General features: G+C 40.9%; 1 protein-coding gene across 1 annotated transcript in view; it reads right to left on the reverse strand.

Moving 5' to 3' along the window:
* The window catches only part of negr1 (neuronal growth regulator 1), a gene marked incomplete at its 5' end in the record, with an annotated part of 130,710 nt that overhangs the window by 2,989 nt on the left and 111,581 nt on the right, over window positions 1-16,140 (reverse strand).

The following is a 16,140-nucleotide window of genomic DNA, read 5'->3' on the forward strand; positions in this document are numbered from 1 at the left end:
CATCCATCCATCCATCCATCCATCCATCCATCCATCCATCCCTTATTTTTTTTCAATCTGGAGATTTTATAATAGCAGAAATATTTATTGGAAGTGACCCCAGTTTCACTAGCAGTTACCTTTCCTTCCCCCAACTCTTTAAACTGGGTGTATCGAATCGCTCCCCGGGTGCTTACACAGCTGTCCACTGCTCCACCTGGGTGCATCCCAGGTGAGATGGGTTAAATGCAGAGAACTAATTTCGTCTTTGTATGGGAACATACAGTGATGACAACACATAGCCCTTTATTATTTATTTATTTATCCATCTACTGAAGGTAAGATACTGACCTCTGAAAACAACTTCATATAACCCTACTTTAAAGTAGGTCGCACTATAATTTCCCTTTAACATATGCACCTGGGAGGAATATTAGCAAGCATGAGCAGATTTAATTTGATTCTTATTTGGCAGAATAAAATAAAATAAAAATAAAAATCACACACAGTACAAAGCACACAGCAATTACCAGCAGCTGCCACTTTTTTCTACTCACTAGAAGTTTCTAAATGTCTGCATTTAAAACGTTCTATTTAGCTTTAACCAGACATGAAATGTAACTGGCAGAAGTAATTGAAAACGTGTCAGAAAGACATTCCTCACATCTTATCTACTCTCAGCTGTGAGTCGAACACTTATTCTTTCCTTTCTTTCATGCAGCCGGGTTAAAAAAAAAAAAAAAAAAAGCACAATAGTGCAAAGGAGTAAAAACGAGGGCTAAACAAGTTTCTTTCTCACGCTGCTCTGGAATGAGGCTTTGTTTTGTGCTGTCTGTTTGTTTCTCTCAGCAGCAGACAGCCACAGTAATACGAACAGGTCCCTCTGGGGGACCATGTTCAGTGGACAGAGAAGTAGAGGGCAACCTTTCATTTGGAGAAGCTGCTCTGCTTTCCCCATCACAGACACACTCTTTTAGCCTGTAGCTCAATAAAGCCCAGCTCACGGGTTAGGAAACATACACTCCATCAGCGCGCACGTATACCTGCGTGTATAGGTCACACGCATGCCTGCACACAGAGCACAGCAAGGAGGTGCAAACAGGCTCTGCTCCACCAGGGGAAATCATGTGGCGAACACCCCACATCAGCAGGGCGCCTCTATTTACACTGCCATGTAATTAGTTCGCAATGTACAGTAACTCCTCTGTAGTGGACCCCGTGTTGCACAAACAGCATGATAATTGCACACTCGCTCGCTCATGTTCAAACACAGAAGGTCCTGGATGTATAAAGTTATTTTCTTTGTGCGTCTAAGATTAGAAATGACTCACAGTTAAAGCTCTTCAGAAGACCGTTATCCCACTGAAACACTGTTACCGTGGACTGTGTTTACTTAACTCGTGTGGGCTGTCATCGGGGTGGTAGATGTCTGCTGGCGTGTTAAAATAAACAAGACAATTTATAGATTGATTTTTGTCACCAATGCAACGGCTGGTGGGAAACGATATTCAGAGCACATGCCATAAATACGAGCAAAAACACATCCCATTATCACCTGACGTAGCGCTGCTTTCCTGTGACATTTCCAAGCATTGTTTGTCAGCGTTGATGCTGTTTACCTTTCAGACTGAAAACTATAGCTCAACCAAGTGATGGAACAGACGGAATAAAAAAAAAACGTGAATGCAAACGAGTGCACATTTTGATGATGGGAGTCCAGAGTGAACAGCACCCACTCCCCTCTGCCTTTTTATCTTTCCTCTCTTCTTTCCACCTCATCCGCTCTCTTTGTATCCCTCCTCTCTCCTCCTGTCCAGAGTACAGGATAATGACACAGTTTTCCCGGGCTGTGAGAGCGAGCCGAGAAATGGTAACCATGGCAACAGCTCCTGTCCTGCTCAGCCGGCCCACCGTTGTTCGAGCTCGAGTGCGCTGCATTGTGCTAGCCGTGCTAGAACAAACCTTTGTGACGGGTTTGTTTGCGCTGCACGTTCGTCGGGGTGTAAGTGAGGTTAGGGACAGACTTATGTCACTATTTCTCTCCTTCGATTTCTCATCTGAGCAGCTCAGTTCATGGAGGCTGCGGTAATCGCGCTGACATCTTACATCGTGCACAGCTGCTTTTCATGCAGCAGTTCAAGGAGCTCCCAAAGTAATTACTCTCTCTCTCCCTCTCTGATATGGTTTATGACGACAGGCCTGGAGAGCGTAACAATAACCCCCTCTGTGCTTCAGGAGAGGAAGTGTTAAGTGAGGCTGGGGTAAGAGTCAGTGCCGCTGCCTCCGCAGAGCATTTAAGTTTAGAGTTGTTTAATCTCGCTCGGTGTCACTGTAAAAAAGCAGGGGCCTCTGTTGTTTTGATTGTGTGGGCTGCAGCTTGCCATTTTAATTAACTCCCCAACCAGGAACTGCCTGCAACGCTCTAACTCCGCTCATTAACATGAAGGGAATATGAGGAAGAAAACAAGACGGAGAAGGACGGGACTGGGGAAAAAAAAAAAAAAAAAAATCAGGACATTGATTGAAAGGATTGCAAGAGCAGCAGACACAAAAGGGGGAAAAACAAACAAAAAAAAAACAAGAAGTGGTGTGGCTGTGCCTCTTTGGGAATTTGAATTTAATTGCAATGTACATCAGCACCAGTTACAGTGATGAGCTGGAATCCCACACAACGTATCACAGAGAAACCAACAGTGTCAACATGAACAAACGCCGGGAAGACGAGTCACATTCTGCTCCAAAGGGAGATGAGCAGAGGAGATAAGTGAGGATGAAAGTGATATGCTTCAATTACTGATTTGCAACAGGAAAAAACAAAACAAAAAAAACCATAATACAAAAATAAAGCTTCCCCAGCAGCAGTCAGAGTCATATGAAAATAATTCCTGGATCTTTCCTCTGGTTCTGGAGAGGAGCCATTAGCTTTAAATAGCCGACTGAAGTGGGAGCCACTGTCGTCCTTGTGCCCTTCCTCCTATCTCTCCCCAAATCTTTGCAGACAGCAGTTTTGTCAGCCACATATCATATGTACAACAAACGCTAAGGTCCTGAACTTCAGTCAGTGCTGACAAAGATAATGAATCAAACTGAAATATTAACGCTGACCGACTGAGTGCAGGCTTTAAGTAGGACACTGGATTTCTCAAGTAACAGGGTGTTCTACCTTCTTGTCCTCTTTTTAGCTCTTGAAGCATCACCTCACTGTTTCATTAAAAAGTGATTTTATTTATTCAAGTTTTTAAGCTTTGATTCAAAACATGAAGAGCTATTTTGACGGTCTAATTTGTATTTTGACCATTTAACCAACATAATTCATAATTTTATTGTTCAGTTTTTGGGAAGTCAAATATATGTTTGTGAATGACTGGACACTAATTAATTACTTAAAGGAAATTATCTTGATGCACACATGAAATAAATGTAAACTGTGTGCATACAGTAAATTAAACTTTTTACAGTAACAGAAAAAAGGAAAATGAGCTCTTCAGTAACAATCCTTAGGTACTAAATGTGTAATAAAATCATAATATTATCATAGAATAAATCACTCACGGAGCCCAAATTTGACTAATAATTTCATTTTACAGTTAGAATTCAAACACATCTAACAAAGATTTTAAATGTACAGCCCTTATTTATAAATATTTAAGTTGTTATACCAGTAATTTTCCCATGTGTATATAAAGGGTTGTAAATTGTCTGTCTTAAATGTTGCATCAGACCATTTGGTTTTCGCAAATGCAATAAAACCAAAATAAAATGAATTTCAGAACATGCCACTTTATTTACCATGAACAGAGGCTCTAAACCGGATCAGTATTTACGGTGAATTTTGGTTGACCTTCTGATGAAGATTTTTTTCCCACAGATATTAGAAATACTGTGATTGTATCTACAATAGTCCCTCGTTTATTGTGGGGGGATTCATTCTTAGCTCCCTCGTGATAAGTGAAAAACCGCAAAGTAGGAATAGTAGTACAAGTAGTAGTTTATATATATATTTACACACACACACATTTGAAACCCTTTCACTCTTGCAATATTCTAAACAATGTTTCTAAAGTCTATGCTTTAAAAGAGCACAGAATGTCATGCTGTCCACTCTCTCTGCCGCCTCCATGCCCACTTCCGTGCTGCAGAGCGGAGATCCACACGCTGCAGGAGGGAGCTTCTCTCTGCACATGTGGGATGCACACAGGTGCAGCAGGTGCTAAATAATTTAAAATAATTTATTTTAAATAAAAATTCCATGCCGATCTTGCAACTCATCCGTCAGTCAGCCAATTGTGTGTCATGTCCACAAAACCACGAGAGGGCAAGTCTGCGAAAGTCGAACCGCAAAGTTGCGATGGACTAGTGTATTTATAAACTTTTAATCAGGCAAAACGGATAGCAAACCTCTCTTGCAAGGTGGGCCTGGGCCTGAAAACAATCTAACAAGCATGTTTTGAATTGAGGGATGAAACTGGAGAACCCAGAAAAAAACCTAGGCAAACATGAAAACATGTAAACTACACAGAAATGATAATGACCTGTTATGATCCCGCCCACTTTGCATTGATGATCCCGCCCACAGAGCAGGGAAACAATTTACAGTGGCAAATCATCTACACCTGAGGAGAACCGAGGAGACGAGAGCTGAGTGGAGTCGCTATCAATGGCAAAGCAGCTAAAGACTCTCAGGTCAAAACTGGGCATTGAACCCAGGACCTTCTTGCTGTGAGGCAATAGTGCTAAGCACTAAGCAATTGTGTTGCCCCCCCCCCCCCCACAAAAACAAGTATCACTTTTAAATAATGTCATAAAAAATTCTGATGTTTTTGTTTACTTTCCTGCCATAGTTATGATAAAATCATAACTGAAATGTAATATACACATTTTCTTCACAAAAACAACAATTTGAAAAATGAACACAATTACGTTAAAATATAGTTATCTTTAAAGCTTTTCAGACGTAAAAGCTCAGTGAAAAACAGGATGAACTCAGCCATTAAATCTGGAAGTTTCCTTTTAAACAGTTTTATTGTCTTCAATTATATAGTTATTGTTAAGTAGATTGGGTATAGTAACGGGTAATGTGGCTATAACTCTACAATTCCTTTTACATCAAATCGCACTCTTTTCAGTGTTGTAACGCTTAATGACTTCTGCATTCTGGCCTATTAATGAGAGTGTTGTGAAGGATATATACCATTGTGTTGCTCATCTATGTAATTTTGTCTGTACCAGAAAAAGAGCTAGTTAAACTGACTGAGTGTAATTTTATTGGCTTTGGTTTTAACTTCATTTGCTTTGCAGTAGATGATATGTCCCTTGAGTTGGTTGTATCATCCAAGCAGGCTGTCCTAGCGGCACACTGACGGCAGCCTGCCAGGCATCACTCCAATCCCCCCATGGAAGCAGCTTCACAGAGGGTTCCTGTGAGCAGGAGTTGGGGGAGGAGTTCAGTGTCCTTGACCATCAATAAGCAGCCTCTGGTCCTCTCCTCTCAGTTCCCCCAAAAGAGCCCACAGGAGACATTCCTAAGCCAGAACTGATCCTGCACACACCATGCTGTAAATCGGGGTAAATCCCTCTACACGCAAGGTTTACAGCAGCCACCAAAAGTGATTATAACACAAAGCAGCAAATGCTAAAAGCAGGTTTTACTAGTTAAGGAACTAGAGTTTGATAGAGTTTAACAATAACATCATGCAATACTCATGACAGATGATGAAGGGCTGCTACATATGAAAAGAATGTGTCACGCTTCATTATCTTATAAGTACTTGAACACGCTCTGTGCAAGCACTTCATAGAAAGCGATCAAGACATTTTCCATGCTTTACCTCACCTCAGCCCCATGACAGTGAAATACAACCATCGCCTTCTCCATCCATCTTGTTGCGTCTTGCCTGTAGCAAGCTGCCATATTAAGTTGGTGCACAATTGACTCAGCCAACCCATCAACTCATTCATCCATTTCCTTTTCCATTCCTTCTGTTCTTGTACAAGCAAAATGTTCATCATGACCAAATATGATGTTCAAACTCATCACCTCTGTCTCCTGCTATGATCATCACAGAGCACTGTTCCACTGAGCCCTCATTCACTCACACCTTCGAGCTCATTAGCCCCACCAATCATTTGCATTAGTGTTAGTAATGAAAAGCTTCCATTAATAAGACGGCCTTCAGAGATCATTTACCCTCCTCTGCCTCCCAGTGCTGCCGTATCCTCTCAAATCCCCCCGCCCCTCAATCCACATCCTCATACATGTCAGCTATTGACACCCTGCAGAATGCTTTTTGGGGCTGGCTCTAATAGCGCCTCTCAGCATCCGTATCTGAAAGGGGAGTGAATGAGCAAGAGACCGGTCACCTGATAGCTCACTGAGTGAGCTGGGGGCTCTCAATTGCAGGCAGGCTCTGGCCTTCAGCTTGACTTAATCAACACCTCTGCGGGGCATCTGGACACTTGAGAGAGCCCTCAGCACAATGTGAACTGGAGGAAGGAATCCCAACTGAGGAGACATTTCCGCTGTTTTCTGCAGTTACTGTTCCTTTTCTGAACAGACTGACGTTTTCCCATCAAACTGTACAGTTTCTCTCTCTCCTTCAGTTTTTCCTTTTATTCATCAAAATCCAAGAATCGTACATTAATGTATGTTTATCGCATCTATCAATTCAAGGACATGCTTTATGTAGGAAATCAACGACCTTCCAAGGGATGTACTTTACATGCATGCTTGATGGCTGAATTTCCATTTTTATACTGCTTTATGCATTTTACATCTTTTTTTCTTTGAATGTAGAGGATAAATTGACACATGCATATGTTGGGAATAAACAAAATAATGCAGTACAGTGCGGATTGAGAGAGTTTTTAATCACGGCATTCAAAACGCATAATTACTCCGTGACTTTGGTTGCTCCCACTAAATCTCTTTAATGTTAGAGGCTTAATAAAATGCACAGGGACACAAACAAATGGCGTCAGCATGTTGTAAGTTCCTGCAGACCTGTTTCTTCCCCTTTCCCTCCTCACTCTCTGTGCAATAATCTCTCTTTCATATTTAGGTCTCTCACACCCACTCGCTCTAATAATTCCCCATGCTCCCATTTCTTCCTCGCTCTTTAATGCTTATCAGGGTTTTATTTCTGTGCAAGTCCTGCTTCAGGCCCAAGGATTTTGCTGAGTCAGGGGCCGTTGAGCTTCTGCGCCCCCATAATGACAGCGACAATCTGTCCAGTTATGAGGAAAGTCTTCTGATGCACTTTAAGGCCTAGGAGAAGCTGCTGCATCAATGCAACTTGATAACATCTGATCTCTAACCAGAAGACAACTTTCTCTTTCTGCCTGCCATGTTGCACTCATCTCCTTCACCTGTAGTCTTTTAAAACAGCAATTCCCAACTGTTATGCATATGGGATTATGATAAGAAAGCTCTCTCCTTTTTTATCAATTCCCATCATGGTGCAGATAACACAGCACAGCAGAATATAAAGGGTTAAGTGCATTTTCTCCACGATGGATATAAGATAACTTTATCACTGCAGACTGCCTGGTTATCATGGTTCACCTGAGGCAACTCTAACCTGATTGGAATTTGCTCACGCTGAGCATCTCTGCACAGGCGCATGAGCCACAGCCACAACTTTCTCAGATGTTTATACCATATGCAAAGCCGTCCATACTTTTTTAAAACATTTTTGCCTTCCCTGAGCTGTTAATCGATTTTTTTCTCAGATCAATTCAGTGGTTTACAGAAATTGTTGGACCAAAAGTGGTGTAATCGATTGCCAAGTGAATAGCATGTGCAGTGGATTACTTCGTGCTGGGGCCGCGCATAGAACGCAGGCTGACGCTTGCCATATGCTTACATTAATTATTGCGAAGTCAAAGTCTGCTTTTGATAGCGCACGCCCACAGGCTGCTTCAGTGTCACACATGAAATATTTCTTTATTTTGTGAAGATAGTACCTGAGGCAGTGAGTGCACAGCAGCCTCTTTTTCCCTACCTAGTTGCGGACTGCCTGCGGGAGGTTCAGAGAAAAAGCTATAGTGTCTTGAAGTGATCACCATTGATCTGGATGGGTATTTTACACTACACAGTACCAAACTCAGTGTGATATCTTTGTCAGTGAATACCTTCCTTTTTACTGTAAGTTGCACACTGTTGAGTGGCTAATAGTAAAAATATCAGATTTAAACATTTACAACACCCCAGCATTTCCTGCAACTAAGTCAGAACTAGCCTTGAAGGCAGCAAGCCATGATGTGGTTGATATGACCCTCCTGACTGCACAAAGGAATGAGAACTAAATCCCTTTTACTTTGAAACTAGCAAACTAATTGTAGGGCTGGTAATTAATTTTTAATCACTCCATCTGTCCTGCTGGAAATGGACTGCACTAAATCATCTAAAAACTTAGTCAATAATGTCAGCTACAGTTAATTTGGCCACTGTATTTAGACATAAAAAGAGAAGAGATTTGACATGTGTCATAGTCATGTTTGTCCTCTGACATCTCTGAGCTCTCACTAAAGAAGGAAGAAATGCATGCTAGCCTTACACAGGTTTGGTGTATTTACACTGAAAGCTAGGAACAGCTTCAAGCTGACCCATACAGGATGACAACACTATTATTTTTCTTGCCAATATCTGTTTCTTAAAAAAAATAAGACATTATTTATGGCTGTGTGACTTTACACAGCACAAAGTAAGATGCTGTCATAATTTTTCTTTTAAATGAAACCTGGCTCAATAGTTCTGTCCCCGATTCAGCAAACTGGCTGAACAAGCTAGCACTCTTTTGAGCAGACAAAAAAGTAGAAGTCACTACAGAAAACCCAGAGAGCCCTGGATCTGTGGCACATCAGTCAACAGTTTGATGGTGATGGAAGTGGTGGACATATCTTGACTTGAGTATTGACGACAACCACCTGCTCCTTATAAGATGTAATAAGCACTGATCTACTTCCATGTGTTGTTTTTAATTTTTTTGACATAAGCAAAACTTATGCTATACTCAATAAAAGACAGCCAGAATGTGCAACAGCTCAAAACTTTAGGCAAGAAGGTAACTAATTTTCCCATAACACTTATGTACAAGAGAGAAACTGTTTTAATATATATGAAATCACAAATGAAAACTTTAGATTTAATGTATTCAATTTAGAGTCAGTCATTCATTTTGATATAAATTGGTGGATTTAGCAAATAAAATCTGTGCTCGACAGTATAATCTACACAATGAAAGTGCTGACTATAGCATTTCCAAACATTTTAAGTGATAAACCAATTAACAATAAAAGTTTAGGATTTACTACTAAGGGCGGCGGTGACTGAGTGGTTAGAGCAGTCGTCCTCCAATGCAAGAGTTGGGGGTTCAATTCCACCAGCAGTCTCATGCTGAAGTGTCCCTGGGCAAGACAATGAATCCCTCATTGCCTCTGATGTGTGTCCCATCGGTGTATGAATGTGTGCCTGGCTGACATCAGGGACTGGATGGCTTTAAACTTCTTAAGTTTCAATGAAAAGAAGTCTGAAGTCATGTCACAAACCACTGCATCGATCTTTCCGCTCTAACCCTGTCAGAAAAACAAAGAGTCACTAATCTGGGAATGATAATGGACCCTTCCCTGAAACTTAACAATCATGTAAACATGATTGTTAAATCATGCTTCTTCCAACTGAGGCAGCTGTCTAAACTGAAGCCCATATTGTCCACAAATAACCTGGAGACAGTAATACATGCATTCATTACATCTAGGCTTGATTACTGCAATTCACTCCTGTTTGGTATCAGTCAAACCTCCATTGCATGACTACAACTGGTCCAGAATGCAGCAGCTCAATTTTTAACCAGTGCAGGCAAAAGAGAGCACATTGCACCAGTTTTGGCCTCACTGCACTGGTTACTGGTTCACCTTCGAATCCAGTTCAAAATACTCTTGTATGTCTACAAATCACTGAACAGTGTCCCCCCCCCCCCCCATCTCTTTGATCTGCTACAACCGTATGTCCCACCACACTCCCTGAGGTCAGCGGACCAATTGCTCCTCACAGTTCCAGGAACTCGTCTTAAGCGCAGAGATGACAGGGCCTTCTCTGTAGCAGGACCAAGACTTTGGAATGAGTTACCTCTGCTTGTCAGACTGCCCCCCCCCCCCCCTTCTCAGTTTTCAAATCCCTTTTAAAAACTCACTACTATTCAGTAGCTTTCAACACCAGATGATCTGTGTTTTGAACCTGTTCGCTCCACACTGGTCAGTCGTCATATTTATTATCTGCAGCGTTTTTATGTCTATATTTTTGATTTACTTCGTTTTGTATATTGCTTTGTGTGTTGTCTGTACAGCACTTTGGTTGGCCTTGTAGCCATTTTAAGTGCTCTATAAATAAAATGGTATGGTATGGTATAAAGCTCTGATTAGTCTTTGTATAGATCTAGTAGAGAGCTGTATGAATGGGTAAATGAGGACACAGATTGTAGCTTAAAGTGCTTTGAGTATCTTGATGATAGAAAAGTGCAGTCCATTTACCATTTAATTTAATTTGCAACATTTCTCTCACAAACTCTATAGGCTTAAAATGAAGACAGTAGAAACTACTGTTGTCAGATAAATGTAGAATCAAATATTTGACATTGCAGTGGAAGAATTCGGTATATTTTACCGACGCTACTTCAAAAGTGCTGCATAGTAAAGCAACATTTTTCTGAGCACGGCCACAGCTGGCAGCAGAGGTCAAGCTCCAATTCTGATGCTTCACGAACAATCAAAACAACTCAACGGTGCACAAGCTGGGGTTGACAGAAATACTAACAAAAGCAGAAAAAGGAAAACACTGAGTAGGTACGAACATCATATCCACTTTGCTGTGAGTGGAATCCAGACTTAAAACTGCTGTTTGGAAGCCCTCAGCTGTGTGCGATCTGTTCATTGACAGTAACGGTGACCACTCCAAAGAGTTGGGGTTGTATGAATAAGAGGCAGATAATATCTCGAATGCGTTAGATCCCCCCCAAAAAGCCTTAACCCTTATCTCCTCCTTCACAAACATCCTCTTCTCTAAATCCACTTTAGCCTTTTCTCAGAGGGCTCTATCTTCTCTGCCACATTGACACTATCAATGTGCGACTTTTATGGCTGCATAAATACCAGAAGGGATGATGATGACACATGCTCTTTTCCTTTGATGTGGGATTGTGGGACTACACACGGTGAGTGCAGCTCCCATGTTTGCGAGTATCGCTCTCTTTGCCTTTGTGTTTCTGTTTTTCACATGAGGTCAAACATTATTGACTGGAATCACAGAGGGGAATGAGTCTGCGTTTACTGACAAATTGGACCGGAGGACTGACCCCTGGTTCAACTTAGCTAGACTCCAGGAGCAGCAAATATCAATAAATCTGGTAAAAAATAAATAAATACATAAATAAAATGCATAAATCTCTGCCTGTCGCTTGAAGTGGAGCAGATGGATTCACATTTATGTATAGTATTCATCATCAAGTTGACTTTCTGCTCTCATTCCAGCAAATGTGAGTGTGGGAAATGTCATTTTAATTATACTACATTCATAACATTAAAGGCAATTACAGGATAATGTAAAGGGTCACAAAGTAGCAACATAAAAAAGGGACTAATGTCATGTGTCTAGAGAATAATGACCAAAGTTCTAGCTGCAGTTAAAAATGTTGTTTATTAGTTAGTGAGACTCAGAATCCAATTACAGAGTCTCTCCACAGTATCAGCTAATTTGTGCAAGTATATTGTGGAAAGAGGCAAGTGAACCTAGATTAATTGAATCTGCACGCTTCCATCAAGATTGCTTGCATTGTTTAAAGCATAGCTTCCCCACAAATACAGTTATTTTATGGAAACAAAACATACAGCTTGCTAAACATATTTTAATCAGACATTAAGTACGACGCCAAAACAATACTGTGGGATTAAAAAAAAAAAGGATCAAGAAACAATTAATTCCAGCGTGCTCTCGTCCTGTGATTTAAATTCCCTATCTTGCTTTATTCATGAAGATTTCAGCTTCATGCATGCACTGATTAACGTGCATTTTAGAAACAAAGTTTACTAGTAACTTCTATTTCATTATAGGTAGCTCACCAGTCCTGTGATTCCAGTACTTTTTGGTGAAACCACTAATGACAATCTGTAGTAATTCACAGAGTGAAACAACAGACAATGTCTTAGTTTAAATTTACATCCCTGGACTGACTGTGGCACATAAACTGTGCCAAGCTATTTTGGGAGGATGCTAATTTGTAAATGGGCTCACATATGAGTTTCTTATAAATTTAACTCTGTAGTTCTGCATGTGCCGTAAAACTCAATACTCCAAATTTGCCCTGTCTGTCTCTTACGTTACAAGAACAATAACTGCCTCAGCAGATAATCTAACAGAGACATTACAATCCCATTACAATTTTACACAAGTAAAAGTTTATTACAAACACATAAGGTAAAGACTTTTTGAATTCAGCCCTTGTTTTCCATTTTGCAAGAGTTAATTTAGCTACACAAAGCCTATCTTTCATTTGGGAAAAGGGCAAGTGGCTGATACCGATCATACATGTACCTGCCTCTTGATCAAATATTTATCTGACAGAATAAATTAGGCCTGTAGCCCAGATATGATCAAAAACTGTACCACAGGTCCAAGTTCAAACTATGTTATAGATAAGCTTGAATTATTAATCATACGGCAGCAATTGAAAAAAAAAAGTCATCTGATCCTGTGGAAATGAGCCACAATGTTTAAATTATGTATAATTCTAATTCTACATTAACAAGTCTGAACTTTATTGAAAATACAATAGAGGAATATGAGCATATTGATGTTAGGGAATGGAGATTTTACTGGCACCTTATCTTTTTCTGTCTGCACAAAGCTCTTAAATAAGAAAATGGAAGAAGTTAGTGTTAGTTATATTATAAATATACAATATTTATAATTAGTAGTAGATGATATGAACTGCTATGCTCAGTGTTTGTTGTTTTAGCCAGCATGAGTTAACTTTTTGAACACTAAAAATGTAATAAGATGGTGCAAAGTCCTGTTGCTGTTTTTGCACAGCAATCAGGACTGATGCACTTGAGTGAATGATCAAACTACATTCTTCAACTGTTTTTTAAATTTATTTTGTCTCTACTTGGGCTACAAATGAATGAACAATTCTTCTGATTTGTGAAAATAAATGATTTTCCACTCATCTGGAAACCCTCAATCATCTAAATGTTAACAACCAAAAAGCAAATGAAACATTAATGGTAATTCACAAACAAAGCAACCTGGAAGTACATTACTTTTATTTTAAAGTGTGACAGGATAGTTAACGGTTCTGGGAAAATAATCATTTTCCAGTTTTTTTTTTTTTTTTTGCCGCTTCCTGTTTGGATGCAAATGTTTTCTTAAGGCGTGTTTTTGCACTGGAAAAAGGAATGGCTCTTAATTTCATTGTACTGCGTATAATGACAAAGGCATTCTGATTCTTCTCTTCTGAAATCTGTGGTTGAGGGCCCACTGGAAGCCACCCACCACTCCGATCATCTCTGTTTGTTGGATGGCGTTAGGAATAACAAACACAGCAAAATGGTCTAATCTGACCGCCTCCTTTTGAAAGTGCTCACACTAAAGCATCTGGAACTCCTCAGTGCTAATTGACAATGTCATGGTGAGAGGACTCAGACTTGTGACACTCATCTAATTGATATTTTAAGACATGTTACAGGAATATGGCGGGGGGGGGGGGGGGACTTGGATTAGAAATGAACCGTTTATCACTTTTGAGGCTGTTAAAACCTTGTTGTAACACGATTATTTTACCAAAGGCATCTCTCAGCACTTTGATTGACCTTCATTAATTGTTAGCAAATGTAAAGGATGTGGCTCCTTGTCAAAAGCCTTGAATAACCCATCATCTGAAAAGCCCAGGGAATACAAAAGAGTTACTAGTTCCTATTTGGTGCCCTTTGAGGCTTTACTTTAAACTAGTGGAATTTCAATTTCTCTGACGCACGCGAACAACTTAAGAAAGAGAATGTGTGGGCCCGAGATAGCAGTGAGTACAGGGTGCATAAAAAAGTGCTTGTGTATGCTTGGAATTAGCTTTTTTTGAGTGTGTGTGTGCATGCATCCCCCCCATGGTTGCATCCTCACAACATATCAAAGGGTATTCCAGTGCTTAGACAGTATGTGTGCTTACATGTGTGTTCAAAGCTGCTTTGCACTCTTTATTGGTCATAATAAAGAGTGACATGACTCCAACCTGCACACAGGGCTTTTAGTATTGGCGGTGGAAGGCCGGTCTTTAGAGATGCAGAGAGCGCCAAAAGGCTTCGAAATGGAGCCAAATAGAACTAACCTTATTTAACGGGCAGACATCTGAGCCATTTCCCCAAAGAGAATGCCATTTCTGAATGTCATGACCTTTTCTAACCGTGTTTAAAATCCTCCAAGGTCGTTAAGGTGTGGTTTGTCAATAAAATGAATTTGAAGACTCTTGAGGAACGGTAAGCAGAGAGAAGGGGGATGCATATGCTCAGCTTTTAATGTACATACTGACAGACATTGTTAGACTGATTGGGATATTTTCCTGAGGCTTGCGGCAGCGACTGAAGCTCTTCTTGTGCGTTTGTGCGCGTATGTGTGGTTGTTGAACTTAAAAGTGGGCACAGACAGGCTTAATAAAAGAAATAAGAAGAATTAAGGGTTACCAAAGTGTGTGAGTATGATTTAGTGTGTATGGGTTTTTGTGTACAGAGATGAGTGAGTGACATTTGTGATGAAGGTGACGGGGGGGAGCAGGCTATTTAAAGGAAAGGAGAAATTGTCCCAGAGAGCAGGTCCTTTCATCAGGGCCTCTTAGAGATAATTGTCTGCCAGAGTAACAACGCCACAGCATTTTATCCTGGGAGTGCAGAGGGGCAACACTGAAGACAACAAACTTAAAAGATGAAATAAAAACGTTGGTTACGTACTGTAACCCCAGATTCTATGAATATAGGCGTAGCCCTTTAAGGCTGTCGCTGATGGGTTTATCCCGTTATGCAGAGCATAAGCACTGAAAAAAATTAGTCCACGCCCACCTGCTGTGTGGGCCCCACCCGGTCCGTATAAATTACGTTAAGAGCGGGAAATCGGCTCCCAAAATAGCTTTTTTCTTCAGCCATTTAGGAGCCAGTGAGGCCCGACGCTTAAAGGGCTACGCCTATATTCATAGAATCTGGGGTTACAGTACGTAACCAACGTTCTATTTCATATAGGCTTCGCCCTTTAAGGCTGTCGCTGATGGGTTAAGGGCGAAGCGGATGTGGTCCTCGCCTCACTGGGTCCATTCGAACACAGTAAGAAGCGGAAGCTTGCCCAAAAAACGTCTTGTCACCCAGCTCCCCGTGTGCATAAACTACGCATCGCGTAATTATGTGCCATGCACAGACGCATGTTGTGTAACTATGCGTTCTGACAAGCATGAATACCCCGGAAAAACTTTCAACGGGAAGAGGAAGTTGAAAAGAGGGGGGGATGGGGGGCATGAACCAACTGGTTCATGGCTGAACAGTATAAACAGATTAATGTCCATGAATTGATAAAAAATCAAATGAACTGATTGGTAACAATAATCATGAACTGATTAGTGACAATAGAACCAGAAACACAGACACGACTGTGACTGATAACAACATCTCACACTGTAATGCATGCAGACAGAAGTGAGCTTAAACAGAGTTCCATGAGAACAACAATATTCATTCTGTTAGAGCACTAAGGACAGAATGTGTCATGGAACGAGCCGTTACATCACGTAGGTAAAAGCGAATAAATGAGCAGGGTGTTGACCATGCAGCCGCAGTGCAAATGTCCTGCATTGACATACCATTATGCAGAGCAGTCGAAGATGCGATACCCCTGGTCGAATGTGCTTAGAGGTTGACAGGAGGCCCTAAATCTGATGCTCTGTAGGCTTCAGAAAAGGCCTCACACAGCCAGTGTGACAAGCGCTGGATGGATAACGGCGACCTGCAGAAGCATCTCTATAATGCACAAACAATTGTTGAATTTGAACGCATTGCAGCTGTGCGCGTTACGTAACACGTCAACGCCTGCACCGGGCAGAGAAGATGAACAGATGCTTCCCCTTCTGATCTGTGGGGGGG

This window comes from Nematolebias whitei, chromosome 3, assembly GCF_014905685.2.
Source record: "Nematolebias whitei isolate Nwh7 chromosome 3, NemWhi1, whole genome shotgun sequence".
Taxonomy (NCBI): domain Eukaryota; kingdom Metazoa; phylum Chordata; class Actinopteri; order Cyprinodontiformes; family Rivulidae; genus Nematolebias; species Nematolebias whitei.